Consider the following 14,682-nt stretch of genomic DNA (forward strand, 5'->3'; position numbering starts at 1 on the left):
TTTTATGGCAAATAAAGGTATTTACTTCTCTCGACATTTCGACTAAGTTGCACTAGCCGTGGTCACGAGCTGACTGGAGTAACAGCGATGCCAATGTAGATAGGTGACAGCAGTTTTTTCTTCATCTACCGTCACTAGATTGTTTAACGAAAGTTCGCGACACACAGCACTCACGGTATCCGTACACTTATTGACTATTGATGCTACTGAACTTTGCTTGAATTTATTTATGACTGGACTGAACCTAGTCGAAACGTCGAGAGAGGTAAGTAAATACCTTTATTTGCCAAAAAAATACCCGGTTAATAATTTAAATTCTGAACTTATACGCAATTATAGCTTCATTCATAACTCGATTCTAGGCACGGCAGTTTCAGAAACTCTTAGCTTCATTCAATTAGGCAATACATAATCCCAGGCCAAGGGTAATTTATCGTATCATTATAGATTAGTGTGGACCTACCCTAATATCTGCTTACTTCAAGTCAAAAATAATTTATTCATGTAGGACATTTTAGCCGCTTATGAACGTCAAATTATTTATTTATTTATACTCTTTATTGCACCAAACACAGAAAATAATTTAAATGATAGGATTACATAAACTGATAGAAATGGCGGTCTCATCACAACGCAATTTCTTCCAGACGAACTTTGTAATAATATTTTTATAACTAACTAGTTGTTCCCGCGATTACGACCGCGTGGAACTTAACTTTATTTTTCCAAAATAAAATATTTTTTCTAAAATAATAGTAGCCTAAGTTACTCCTTATTACATCAGCTACCTACCATAAAACGTCCCGTCAAAATCGATCCAGCCATTTCAGAGATTAGTCGGAACAAACAGACAGACGAAATTGTAAAAAATGTTATTTTGGTGTACATGCACCTCATATTTATATTTATATGCATGTAGTAAAGAATGGTTAGTTTAATATTACAAACAGACACTCCAATTTTATTTATATGTATAGATTATTATTTATGTAACTAATTATTTTTATTAATAATTTTTCCCTACCTGCCAGTTCAGACAAACTCAACTGATTTTTTTTTTGTTAACCACACACCATCCACTACACAACGTCACTTTACATTAACTCTTTGAACGTTTTGACACAGATCTGTGCACCCCTGCACTCTGCACTCTTATATCGTATTACCGTCATGTCACAGATCTGTGCCCGCAAAAACGTGACTTCCTTTTAACCAATTTAGTCCTTATTTAAAACGAAATAAGATCGAAATATTTGAAATAATACAGCTGGCGCGGGCATTCCTAAGATTACTGATAATTTGATTTTTATTTATTTATTCATCGAAAACAATATAATTTGTATAGGATAACATACAAGATCTAAAACATGAGTAACGTAAACAGTAAATTTTGTTATGTCAGTAAGAATAGAAAATCATTTATTCAAATAAACTTACATTGAAGCACTTTTGAATAGTCATAACATTTTTTTTTTAATCTACCGCTCATTCGGTATGCTGTCTCATCATAAGAAGAACAAGCAAGAAACTTGTGTGTTGCTCTTTTAAATAATTTATTCTTACTTACAATTTAAGTTTAAGTGTGTGAATACAAACTACTGATTAGCACTAATTCAATGAAATAATAAAATAGAAAAAAACATTCAATACACAACAACTGGTTAAACAATTAATAAGAGAAAATAGGTATATAGATAGTGATTATAAGAAAAAAAAAGACAAGTTCTTAATTGAATCTGTATATTGAACTGGACGGTAGCGAAAAAATATTAATACAAAAAACTTCACGTTCATAATGGACTAAAATGTCCTACAGGAATAAATGATTTTTTATTTCATTTGATTTGAAGCATAATGCAATAGGTCAACTGAAGTCTTTATGGCCATCATTATAATAGTCATTAGAAATATATTAGGGTTGTAGGATTTAATTAAGGTCATAATAGGTTTTACTATATATAACCCTTAGAATTTAAGAGACCTCTCGCACCGAAGGCGTAATATTAACGGATTGATACATTAACAATAGCGGGGTATGTAAAGATGTTTTAAGATAATCCAGGAGTTTAATTATGTAGTACTGTTACTAACAATTCCTAATTATAACAGGTTAATACAGGCTAAAACTGGCTCCTAATAAAGATAGGTGACACTGCATGTTGTCAACTCACCCGGCCGGCCAGCGGTGGTTCTGGGCCAGACGGATAAGATCTGCCTCGGTGCCACTGTTAGGCAAATTGTAACATCTCGGCTGGAGTTGTACAAAAGTGGAAATTAAAGAAATATAATAATGTTAAAGTAAATTAAAAAAAGGCACGGACGAATATATCTGTGGAAAGTTGTATTTAAAATAATAAAAAAAAAAACAGGCTAATACTGATGGGTTTGTGATTTAAGAGTTCGAGATCCAAGCTAAGTTATTCATAATTGCTAATATGTAGATTTGAATAAATGGAATTATATTATATTATATTATATTATATTATATTATATTATATTATATTATATTATATTATATTATATTATATTATATTATATTATATTATATTATTATATTATATTATATTATATATTATATATATATATATATTAACTTTTTTAACCTGTTGATGCATAAAGGTTGCCAGTTTTTTTTTTATAGAAAAATGAGGTTTTTAATTATCTTAGATTTAATTGATTGACTGAATATTATATATATTACTGGAACACAAAATAAATCAAACATGTTGATCAGAGCATACCAATGGAAAGGTTTCTTTCACATCAATATTGTTAGTAACAACTATACGTAATTACACCCCAAGTTAGAATTATTTAAATAAGGTAGCTATATAAGATTATATGTAGGTAAAAAATTGATAATGCCACTCAAACTGGGTTATCAATACGCGACATTAGTGGTACTTTCGATGCTAGTTCGGTTTGTGACACGTAAAATCTCGTGCATACATCTGTATCGTAATATATCCGTTACTTTTAGACGAACAAGCAGACAAAAAACCAGGTATAGCAAACAGTATGGCATTAATTCGAAATTCGCGCTAACTGTAAATGTAGGGGTGCTTGTAATAATAATAATAATAAATAACCTAATCTACATTCCACTATAGAAGGCTGTTATATTAGATACATGTACAATAGTCCGTCGCTTCCTAAACGCTACAACAGAATGAAAAGGAAAATCATCACGGCAAATAAAGGAACGAGAGACACCAGGCGTCACAGTACTAATAAACACACACTCACAGAATGAATACAAGAGCACACACACATACACACACTCGGGTGCCCAATCGTGACTGATTGATTGTATCCATTTTGCAATCCTTTAGCGTGCACTTAAAATTTCATTTTGTTATTTTTTAGTTTTTATTATCTCTGAAATTTATAAATTATCAACAAATCTATAATGGGCTTTGCAGTGATTATTTTTTTTAAATACAAAAGCGCGTAAAAACGCCCGACTGAAGTACGTGTGATTATGAGCGCGCTCTTTCTCTTTATACCTTTACATACACAGTCGTTCCCGCCTGAAAACGAATTTGCGAGTGATCGTGTAAAGGCAGCTATTGTAGCCATATTACAAGAGAAGTGGAGAAGAATGGTGAAGAAGCAATGGGGCCACTAGATATCATTACCAACAGCCCCACTCCCCTTTGCAATGTGTGAATTTTATTGGACTACCTTATAACACACTTATCATTATATATCGCCCAATTTACATATCTTTTTAATGTGTTATTCTGATGTATAAGCTATGTTACTATAAAGTTTCGTCAAAATACATTCAGCAGTTTTTGCGTGAAAGAGTAATTAACATCTATCCATACTCAAAAACTTTCGTATTTCTAATATAAGATTATTATTATACTTTAATCGATTCTAGAGAGCTTTGAAAATATCACTCATGTTCGCAATTAAAAATAAAACTCGCCATTCGATGAAGCAAGTCAGACTGATATAGTTGTAAGTTAGTTTGTTAGGGAACTTATAATAAGTATAATATAATGTAACTTCACGGCTGATTTCACTAAAGGGAAAATAACAATAATAAACACTTTATTGTGCACATAGAAGAAATACAATAAAAAAAAAACTTTCTTACAGACAACCTGATAATAGGACTAACGTACACAGAAAAAGTAGATGACACACACAAGACACTATAATTATTAAAATATATAGTCGAAACAATTGCAATCTATCAACGTTGTATTGAACGTATATCTTGACTTACCGACATTTTGCTGAGTACATTTGTAAGATGTTTTTTGTAGCATTGGTGACAAACGAGCATGCGGCTCACCTGATGGTAAGTGATTACCGCCGCCTATGAGCACCCGCAACACCAGGGGAATTGCAAGTGCGATACTGGCCTTTTAAGAGGGAAAAAGCTCTTATTCCGGCCGGCAATATCTGAAACATATTCGTTTGTTTTAAATATACACAGCGTAATGACGAGCCTACCGTATTCTCTCAGATGCTGTTTTATCGGTGTTTCTGTCAACGCAGAGTTAGTTATCAAAATTATAAGTTTTTAATTAATTTCTTAATGTTATTACGCCGTGAATATATATAATTATAATCAAATATTAATTGTTAAGATACTGTATAGTTATAAAATATATAGTTTTTAAGAAGAAGTAAACATTTTGTTAAATACATAAATATAATACAATATTTCTAAATTGAACGTTACACAACAAATACCTCACAGTATAGCGTTTAAGTTCCGCTTCCTGGGTGACAGAGCTTCGCCCAATTTTTTTTTTTGTAAAATAGTTATTCAGAAAAATCTTAAATTCAATATAATTACGCATTTTTTACAGTAAATAGCTAATGTTTCATACGAATATGCTAATCCATCATTAAAAATGCTATAGTACGGGTGTCTGTTTTTAAACGGTTCTTGCCGGTACATTTGACGTGAAGATAGTGTATCTAAGGACAGATATGGGCTATGTTTTATTTAAGAGAAGCAGTGTATATGTATATGTAATTAGTTACATACAAATTGTTAATTTTCGTGTTTAATATACATTATTTAAATTATTAACCGTGTTAAGACACGAATAATTTTATGGCAAATAAAGGTATTTACCTCTCTCGACGTTTCGACTAGGTTGCACTAGCCGTGGTCACGAGCTGACTGGAGCAACAGCGATGTCAATGTAGATAGGTGACAGCAGTTTTTTCTTCATCTACCGTCACTAGATTGTTTACCACGGCTAGTGCAACCTAGTCGAAACGTCGAGAGAGGTAAATACCTTTATTTGCCATAAAATTATTCGTGTTAAGACCCGGTTAATAATTTAAATAATGTATACATACAAATTATTCAATGTATCCAATAAATATGATGTCTTTAATTTGTATAATATTTCCAATTTTCAACTTTTATTAATAGACATTAATGTAATTTAAAGTCAAATTCAAAATATCTTTATTCATGTAGGTCTATTACAGACTCTTGACATATCATAAGTCTGTAATAGACCTACATCAATAAAGATATTTTGAATTTAAATTTGAATGAATGTTTTGTATCCCTGTTTATTTTTAATTAAAGATTAAATTCTGTATACATGTGTTTTTATTCATCCCCTTTTGCGTTTTAAACCGTTGTTTTATTACGTAACGCTGGTTGCTAGAAAATATTATTTTTAACATTAAAATGTACGCTTTTCTGAGGCACATATTTTCTCCACATAGCATTTACTAAAACGGTGTCTATGGTCTTTAAACGTTAAACTCTTTACTTCCAATAGTCGCACTTTCGATTCCTCGTATTCTAGAATATAATTGTTTGTCGCAGGTTCGATTCCTCGTGTTTATGAATTATGTTGTTACGAACGATCTAAGTGTTTTCTGTGTATATATCGTTGGTTAAATAGAAAAATGTACATTTTTTACAAGACAGACATTTAGTTTTTAAATTTATTTATATTATTTTTTCCTTTAAAGTTTTAAATTTACATAGAAGTATTGTATATCATATTAAAAGTATTTAGATAATGATTAAGACGGCGTGGTTAATTTAATTAACTTGTACAAAAGGAGGCAATTCTAGCTTCTAATTTTGAAAAATGACATTTTTCTATTCAATCTACGTACCTATGTATTTACAACAAAAAAAAATATCGTAAGTATTTATAAAAGTTGTTTAGTACTCACAAAAGCACGAGCTCACAGCTTAGGACTAGATCGAGATGTGTGAATAGCAAAAATAGCAAGAATAGCAGACATGCATCCATCTATCCATACTCACCAACTTTCACGTTTATAACATTACTAAGAGGGAATCGGAGCGGAAGACGCAGCGTGGGAAGGCCTCCAGCAAGGTGGACCGACGATCTGGTCAAGATCGCTGGAAGGCATTGGATGCGAGCAGCGCAGGACCGATCGACGTGGAGATCTTTGGGGGAGGCCTATGTCCAGCAGTGGACGTCTTCCGGGTTGCGATGATGATGATGAATGAAACTAGTAATATACCATGTCAGGTTGACCTCCACGCGGTCCCCCCTGGACACCATCGTGATAAACTCCTGGTGAATTTGTCACTATGGACTAATTAACCTGACCTCATGCTCATCTTATCATCCTCCACTGGTGCCCCGCCAGCGTAAACCGTTAGCGCAGGCGGGTGCACTATTCCATTATCATACACAAAAAAAACATGAAGTTATATTGCACGATCTTTTTTTTTTATCTAAATTTAATTTGGGGTTTTTGTTTTCAGACATGTCAACCCCATTATTACAAACTAATCGGAAATTCTTAAAAATAATAAACAATTAAATAATTACCAACTGCAAGGAGTATATTTATTAAATTGCTTTTATCAGCGCACACAAACACAGAGCAATATCAGTAGTAGATTGCACGATTTAAATCTACAATTATTAAACAGTCCATACATAATCACATTACATAATCACTACCACTGTTTCAAACGACAATTGTTCGCAACAACGTTACATAATTCAGCCTCTGTTACAATACAACAAAACCGCCACTCCGTCAGTCATCAGTCGGCGACAGGCCACCGCTCGTACTGACGCATGCGTATTGCGCGCACTCATTCACGTATTTGTTTACCATCATAACTACACGCGGCTCCGAGTGAAACACTTGTCTATTATATATAAAAAAACCATAAATATTATTATATGTGCCTTCTATAATAGAATAATAAAGTTTTTGGATTCTGTGACAGCGGATTTTGTCCGCATTTCGTGCCGGTCGATCACGTAATGTAAGTAATAGTTTTATTTATAACTAATCTAAATTATATCTTAATCTTAATAATATTATCGATTTGACGACCTCGGTGATCTAGTGGTTTAGCACACCGCCTTATTTCCGATGGTCGAGGATTCGATTCCTCGCACGGCACAAACATTCGTACTCTTAAATATAATTGTTTGTATCGGTCTGGGTATTTTCTATATGTATGTATTTACGAAAAAAAATATCTATGTATTTGTATCAGTTATCTAGTACCCATAACACAAACTTAAGCTAGATTAACTTGGGTCTAGTTGGCGCCGTGTAAATTGTTCTGAGTTTATTATATATTATTATAAACGCGAAAGTTTTTATGTATGTTTATTACTCTTTCAGGCAAAAACTATTGAACGGATTTTGATGAAACTTTACAGTAATATAGTTTATCCATCAGAATAACATTTAGGCTATATTTTTTATAGAAATTTAACGTGAGTGAAACCATTAGCACAGCTAGTTAGTAATAAATAGTAATAATATATTTTATTGGTGTGAAAAATATCAGTAATTATTAGTAAAGAGGTGTATATGGGACGAATTAACACATTGAGATTTTTGAGCGAATCAGTGACTAATTTACACCAAGCCTTTTGTATATCTATCATTTATCTCTAACTTTCTATAGTGTTATATTATAATCCCAAATTTATTTTTTGTGACTAATTATATGAGGGCAAGTTAGCTTCCAGTTGATGGTAAAGAAAATTCGAAAAAACGTAGAATTTTAAATTAATTTCATGCCATGAATGATTTCGAGATGAGAAAAACTGACAAGAAACTCAATTCGTATTCTTTTCAAATAAATGTATGTTTTATTTATTGGCTTTTGATATTTGACTTCATCCTCTTTAATCCCTCACTGGTACTCCGCTAACGAGGGATTAAAGGTATTCCGTTATCATGATTCTTAAAAAACACTCCGGTAATAGAAAAACCGATAACTTAGTGACGATAGTTAATTTTTCTGCCACGTTCAATCTATATGTACATATTTAGCTAAATGTTTTAAAGTTGCATTCTCTTTGACTACCCCATTTAATATTATAGGCCTGAAGATATATTTTTAATTATTGCTAGCGACACGTCCTTCGCACGGATGCGTTACATTCAAATCCACGCCATGTTCAACAATATGTTATCCTTCCAAATATTGTCACACAATACAAAAATATTCAACATGTTATTTTATCTTGTAATAACAATAAAGAAACTTATATTATGAAATTATTTTTAATATTATTATATAACTAGTATTTACATAACCTAATTGTACAACTAAGAACCTAATTTTAAAAAGCTTAAAAAAAAAAAAATTTTTAAGCTTTTTAATTTAAAAGGGTTCCCTTTAGGCAACGTTCCGAAGATACTGGCAGCGTTCCCTCTTTGAATAGCTAGACTAATTCTTTGTCCAAGGTAGCTGCCAGCCCTTCGGTCTTTTATCTTGTTATATTTTTATATTCTCATTTAAGTCAATTTTTTTTTTAATTTAGGGACATTGACACCTTGTGACATTTTGTCAACCTTAGGGCAAACATAAGTGGGCAGTGCATTTAATTTAAAAATAAAATAAAACAACAATTTGAAATAAATTATGAATTCAATTAAATACGTAATATTTAATAAACAATAACATCATACATAATCAATATAATTATTAAGACGTTAAACAAAAACTTTCAACTTTTACGAAAATCGCGCGGACGGAGTAGTATGAAATTTTGCACACTTATAGCTTCTTTTTTGAATATTAATATTTTTTAAAACTATGCACAGTAAATACCAGGGATGTTAGGGAGCTCCATAACCGTAACCAGTTTCGATTACGGTTATCGGATATCCGTTATAAAAAATATATTCGTAACCGTAAGCGAATCCGAAACAAAAGTTTCGGATAATATCGGATAGGGGCGGAGCCTAGTTGACACACGTTATGTAAATATTTTATTAGCTATTTGTATTTTACTTACATCCATAACCGAAAATATCCGAAATATCCGAAATAATTTCACATCCGCATCCGGCCATATAATAATCATTCCTATATCCGAAACCTATCCGTATCCGATATTTCGTATCCATAACATCCCTGATAAATTCCTCATATATACATTAAATCAATAATAAAAAAACTACACACACGGTAGTGAATTCGACACACGTGTGTGTACACTGTTATATATACATTATACTATTACTATATAACTACTATGTACTATACTTCTATGTAGAAGTATAGTATATAGTAGTTATATAATAAAATACGTTATATTATAACATGTTATATGAGAAGAGAGCAACGCACAAGTTTCTTGCTCGTTCTTCTTGTGATGAGACAGCTTTCCGAATGAGTGGTAGATTAAAAAAAATGCGATGACTATTCAAAAGTGCTTCAATGTAAGTTTATTTGAGTAATTGATTTTCTATTCTATTCTATTCTATATCTGGAACTCATTCCCTGAACGCATTCAAACTATCTCCAAAAAGTATACTTTAAAAAAAATGTTCATAATCATCTTTTAAGTTTATTGTCACAGAACAAGTAATGCATTCATCATATTAAATGTATATATATATATTATGTATTGTATGTTGTGTATATATGTTATTTATATAATTAATGTTAAGCCAACATCAAGTATTTCTGCACTTCCTGAAGGTTGACTGGTAGAGAATGCCCATAGCATTAAGTCCACCTTTTGTACCATAATTTATTGGTCAATAACGTTTTAAATAAATAAATAAATAGACAATATTTTAACAAATATGGACAACCCAGCCGATTCTGGAATAAATTGTTTCCGTATATATTTCTGGCATACTTAGGTGATACAGTCAAACGATTCCAGTCAATCCAGTCGTTGTCTTTGGTTTACAATCGCGATATAGACCCAAATGTCTATGTCGCTATTGTAAACCAAAGGCAACGAAGCTCTCACTCGACTGACTAATCCAGAATTACACGTAAATTGTATTAATCACGAACTTACCACAAATAATTTCTTTCCCTATAGTATACTAATATAATCAAATAATGATGCAGTCACCGAGATTTTTCTGGAATAGTTCAATAACCTATCCCCACTTAAAGCAATAAATGATTACACATTGAAATTTTCCAATTTTTATTGCGTAATTTTCATAATATTTAGTTTTGTAAGAACCTTCTACAAAGCATTAGAAAACAATAAATATAAAAGTTAAATGTTATCAGTAAAGTTGTTTCTCAAATTATTACTTTATTAAGGGTTCATTATTCTATTTATATATAACTAGCTGTCCCGGCAAACGTTGTTTTGCCTTAAAATTAAAAATAAAAATTTAGGGGTGGACTACCCCTAACATTTAGGGGGATGAAAAATAGACGTTGGCCGATTCTCAGACCTACTCAATACGCTCACAAAATTTCATGAGAATCGGTCAAGCCGTTTCGGAGGAGTATGGGAACGACAACTGTGACACGAGAATTTTATATATATATAAGACAACTAGTTATGCGCCCCGACGCCCCGTCGCATTTGAACATGTAATATACATATAAACTTCCTCTTAAAAAACTCTATCTATTGCTAAAAATCCGTTGCGTAGTTTAAAATATCTAAGCGAAGAGACAGCCGTAGAGATTTTATTTTATACTATGTAAAAGATAAGGTTTGGGTAAAACATTTAACGGATTCGTTTTCATTATTATTATAGCTTTATTATTCCATAATACATTTATAATATTTTTAGTTCAATAATTTCTTTGTATGGCCCCCAAATCAAATAAATAATCATTTATTCATAGTTCATATTATTTATTCATTTCGGTCATATTCATTTATTTGTTTATTCATATTCATAGGATATTTTAGCTATTTTTTTTTGTATTTGTATTTTTTCCTATCGTCTTACTTATGGGTAAAAACCTTGTCCGTCATATTCAAAATATCTTTATTCATGTAAGTTACAGACTCTTATTAACGTAGCCTAAGTTGCTCCATATTACATCATCTACCTGCCAATAAAAGTCCCGTCAAAATCGGTCTAGCCATTTGAGAGATTAGCCTGAACAAACAGACAAAACAGACAAAAATTGTAAAAAATGTAATTTTGGTATATATACCGTATTTATATTCATATGCGTGTAGTAAAAAACGATTATTTCAATATTACAAACAGACACTCCAATTTTATTTATATGTATAGATAACGGGTGATTAATTTGTGAGTATTACAAATTGACACGTTATATAAACCGTTTAGTTTACCCATAACCGTGAACTAGTTACAAATGGTAACGAGCCAGGTAATACAATACTTTTCTCGTTCAACAATCACTGGCAGCGTCCTCTGTGCCTGCTCGAGCATGATCATGCGTTAACACCAACAGTTAGTACCTACTTATAGTCATAGCACATTTTTATTTAATTTCTTTCGGACTACTCTAATGCTGTTAACCGCAGCTGGCCTTTACAGCTTCACCGGACGATAATGGCGAGTGCAGATGGCACTCTAAACCAATGGAAGGACTTATGGAGCGGCTGAAGGCCAACTCCCGCCTGACGGATACGACTTTAGTCTGAGGGCACCGCAAGGTTAGGTAGATGGCAATTTCTGTCCCCGTTTGAATTGGACGGGGGATCGAGGGATCGGGGGATGATAATGGAATGGTACACTTGTCCTAACGATTTATGCTGGCGGGATACCAGTGGAGAATGAAAGGACGATCATGAGGTCAGGTTAGCCCATTGCAAATTCATTAGAAATTTATCACGATGGTTTCCTTGGAGACCCGTGTGGTATAGGAAGTTGCTAGCGATGGAATCTTAGACCACATTACTAACAATACCCTTCTCCCAGTCATAGCTCATTACCGGCTCTTATTGTGACGACCTCGGTAGTTCAGCGGTTTAGCACACCGCCTTACTTCTGAGGGTCACGGGTTCGATTTCTCCCACGGTACAAACATTTCTATTCATGAGTATGATAGTCTGAATCATGTATTAAAAAATCTATAATAAATATATTTCTATCAGTTGTCTAGTAATATAACACTGTCTATGGATTTGTAACAGTTCATCATTACATAGTATAAAACAAAGACTCTGTCGCTGTCTGTCCGTCCCTATGTATGCTTAAATCTTTAAAACTACGCAACGGATTTTGAAGCGGTTTTTTTTTTATAGATACAGTGATTCAAGAGGTAGATTTATATGTATAATATAATACATGTACACCCGCGCGAAGCCGGGGCGAGTAGGTAGTTTACTATGTATAAACAAGCTCATTATAACATTGTTAGAATTTAATTTAAGCACTTTTGAATAGTCAGTTATTTTATCTTAATCTACCGCTCCTTCGGAAAGTTGTCTTATCTCAATATGAACGAGTAATAAATTTGCGCGTTGCTCTTATAAATAATTGTTCTAACTTTAAATTTTTAATTTGAAACCCGTGTACATAAACTAGCAACTGAAAATGTAATATCTGAGTTTTAGATTCCTAAATATATGTATAAATATATATATCTAAGTAAATCTAAATGGATTTACTACAAGAACCTCAAATTGTATAGTCACGCTTCAATCTCTCTGAATGCTGTGCAAACCAAAGATGACATTATTGCTTGATAATAATCTGTTTACAAAAGATGTTTTTTCTAACATTGTTGCAATATCTATTACGTTTACAGGCGCTTATATAAACAAGTGGTATGTATTTTGTATAGTCAGGTGCTCAGTCAATAATAAGTACCTACATATCTAGCTAGATATCGAACTCCAGTCATAGAACTAAAATTGAGCAGAATATCTCTGTCTGCCACGCTTTCACGCCAAAACTACTGAATCGATTTAAATGATTTTTGGTACGCAGATAGTCTAGACCCTGACAAAGGACATAGGCTACTTTTAAATGCGAAAAAGGGTTGTAAGAGCTTGAGAGGGGAGATGTAAGATGGTATGGAAGTAACATCATTTTTTAGAAAATATTTTTTCTTAAAAATTATATTTCTTCATTATTACATAGCATAAAACAAAGTCGCTGTCGCTGTCTGTCCGTGCCTATGTATGCTTAAATATTTAATACTACGCAACGGATTTTGAAGCAGTTTTTTTTAAATAGATAGAGTGATTCAAGAGGAAGGTTTATATGTATAATACATGTACACAAATGCGAAGCCGGGGCCAGTAGTTAGTAATTGATAAGTCTAATAAAGCTAGAAGCTTGTAACTTATTTTTTATGCTGATGATTAAATACAAAAAGAGGGTAAAATAAAATAGGGATGAAATTGTATGTGTATATAAATTCGTCATTTTTTAAATTACAAAGAAACTTGTTTCGTCGTTCTAAACTTGTTTCTTTGGCGTTTTCGGGTTACATTATTGATTTTTTTTTATTTGCTCAAGGTCACAATTCCACGCGTACGAAGTCGCGGGCATAGCTAGTTTGTAATCTAGTCTAGTCTAGTGAGATTCATTCATAGTTTATGCGGAGACGCGATTCACCGTGATTGCGTCAACTACTACACATATGGATGCGTTTAATGAGTGTTGATATGAATTGAAATTATAGCGGGACGGGCCGGTTTATAAATGACTCACTTCTACTATAACCGATCACAATTGACTGACATATAAACGCAGAATAATATATACATCAACTGGTATTAGAAACCTTCACAACACGTCCGTTCCGTTCGCGGGCTGCTTGTAAAATGCCCTTTTTGGCTGAGTTCATAGGCCGCCATCTTGTCCCCCACTACTTTCGATAAACAGGAAGTCATAACACTAGATGCATACAGGCGATCTTGCAGTATAGGACAATATGTAAAGAGCTATAGAGGAAAGAAAATTATTAAAAGGATTGTTTAGTAGCGCAGTAAGTAAAGTAGAAGAATCTTTAGCTAAAAGATAAAGATGCCTGCGAAATCTATTTCGCTAATCTTACCGTCAAATATGAAAAATTGTCTGCTGTTAACAATAAAGTATTAGATTTATGGATAGATGTGATAGACAGAGACGAAAGTAATCACTTATCATCAGGTGAGCCGCAAGCTCGTTTGTTATAAAAAACAACAATTTCGGCCAAGACTAACTTTATTATTTATGCACTTATTATTTTGACGACCTCGGTGGTCTAGCGGTCTAGCACACCGCTTTACAACCCATGGTCGCGGGTTCGTATCCTCGCACGGCACAAACATTTGTATTAATGTCTATGATTGTTTGTATCGGTCTGGGTATTTTCTATGTATAATATGTATATATTTACAAAATAATATCTATGTATATGTATCAGTTATCTAATACCCATAACACAAGCTTTAACTAGCTTAACTTGGGTCTAGATGGCGCTGTGTGAATTGTCCTGAGATTATTATTATGCACCTATATGAGATATGATATTTTATTTAC

At 32.6% G+C, this 14,682-nt stretch overlaps 1 protein-coding gene across 1 annotated transcript in view; it reads left to right on the forward strand.

Annotated features, from left to right (window-relative positions):
• Window positions 1-7,070: 7,070 nt before the first annotated feature.
• Window positions 7,071-14,682, forward strand: part of LOC131845727 (uncharacterized) — a 57,706-nt gene continuing 50,094 nt past the window's right edge. Inside the window, exon 1 of the mRNA XM_059194820.1 lies at window positions 7,071-7,255. The gene's annotated coding sequence lies outside the window, so the exon portion shown is untranslated. The remainder of the gene's footprint in view (window positions 7,256-14,682) is intronic.

This window comes from Achroia grisella, unplaced genomic scaffold, assembly GCF_030625045.1.
Source record: "Achroia grisella isolate CSIRO2021 unplaced genomic scaffold, CSIRO_AGI_Agris_v1 utg483, whole genome shotgun sequence".
Taxonomy (NCBI): domain Eukaryota; kingdom Metazoa; phylum Arthropoda; class Insecta; order Lepidoptera; family Pyralidae; genus Achroia; species Achroia grisella.